This window comes from Protopterus annectens, chromosome 1.part0, assembly GCF_019279795.1.
Source record: "Protopterus annectens isolate FY-2018-M chromosome 1.part0, PAN1.0, whole genome shotgun sequence".
In the NCBI taxonomy this organism is placed as follows: domain Eukaryota; kingdom Metazoa; phylum Chordata; order Ceratodontiformes; family Protopteridae; genus Protopterus; species Protopterus annectens.
In genome coordinates, this window is record NC_056725.1 from 471,778,716 (window position 1) to 471,779,634 (window position 919).

The 919-nt window shown below is 35.0% G+C and overlaps 1 protein-coding gene across 1 annotated transcript in view; it reads left to right on the forward strand.

Annotated features, from left to right (window-relative positions):
• Positions 1 to 53, forward strand: part of LOC122792966 (IQ motif and SEC7 domain-containing protein 2-like) — an 875,781-nt gene extending 875,728 nt beyond the window's left edge. Inside the window, exon 2 of the mRNA XM_044060566.1 lies at positions 1 to 53. This exon is cut by the window's left edge and continues 239 nt beyond it. The gene's annotated coding sequence lies outside the window, so the exon portion shown is untranslated.
• The last annotated feature ends 866 nt before the right edge of the window (positions 54 to 919 follow it).

The following is a 919-nucleotide window of genomic DNA, read 5'->3' on the forward strand; positions in this document are numbered from 1 at the left end:
GCTACTGGGCATCTTGGACAGAGAAAATTTATCCAGCAGCTGTTTTAAAGTTATTTTCCCATACTTTCTACAAAAAGAAAACAAACAAAAAAAAAACTTTCAACCTAGTGCAGTGTAAGCCTGCTTTTTAGATAGAGAATACATTGAAGTCACTTAGAACACTTGGTGCATTTTGGCAAAAATGTAATTATTACATCAATCATTGTCAGCGAGCGTATGTTGATTGAAACAGTAATCTCATTTCACAGAATGCAGACCCACATCTGTCGTACCGCTGCTATTTTTTTACTGTAAAACTGACATAATGCTGTGAACAAAATTATAAGAACTACAACAGGATGTGAATTATGCAGAGAGGATGGGCAAAAAGAATGATTTTGTTCAGTTCTCTCCCTCATGAAGAGTAACAAGGTATAAACACAAAATATTAATTAAGGTTGCATTTTGCCTAGAAATTACATTATCAACATTTCCAGGATTTGAGGAAGTTTTTCTACTATTTTATAATTTTGGATGTCACAGTCTGGAACTGGAGGCATGCTGCATTTTTTCTTTGTAGGAAATCATAACCTTGGGAGAGACATAAAGGTTGTCTTGACTTACTAATGAATCCCTGAAGAGTGTGTCAGATACATTGATTTGTTTAAAAATGAGTAAAACATTGTTTAGTTCTGTAATCGGTATTTTTCTGCTCTCTTAATGTTTTTCTCTCCCACTCCACTGTGTTATGTATTTTTGCAGCTAATTTATTTTGCAGTACATTTAGCTTTAGTCCTGCCATCGGCCAGTTTCATATTTCTGAAATGAGTTTCTGATAAATGCTTTTTTTTTCCTTTTCGGTTCCAGGTTAGTAAATCCCAGCCCACTCCACCTTCCGAGATTGAGTCAAACAAACAGAATTCAACCTGGTCGTAATGAG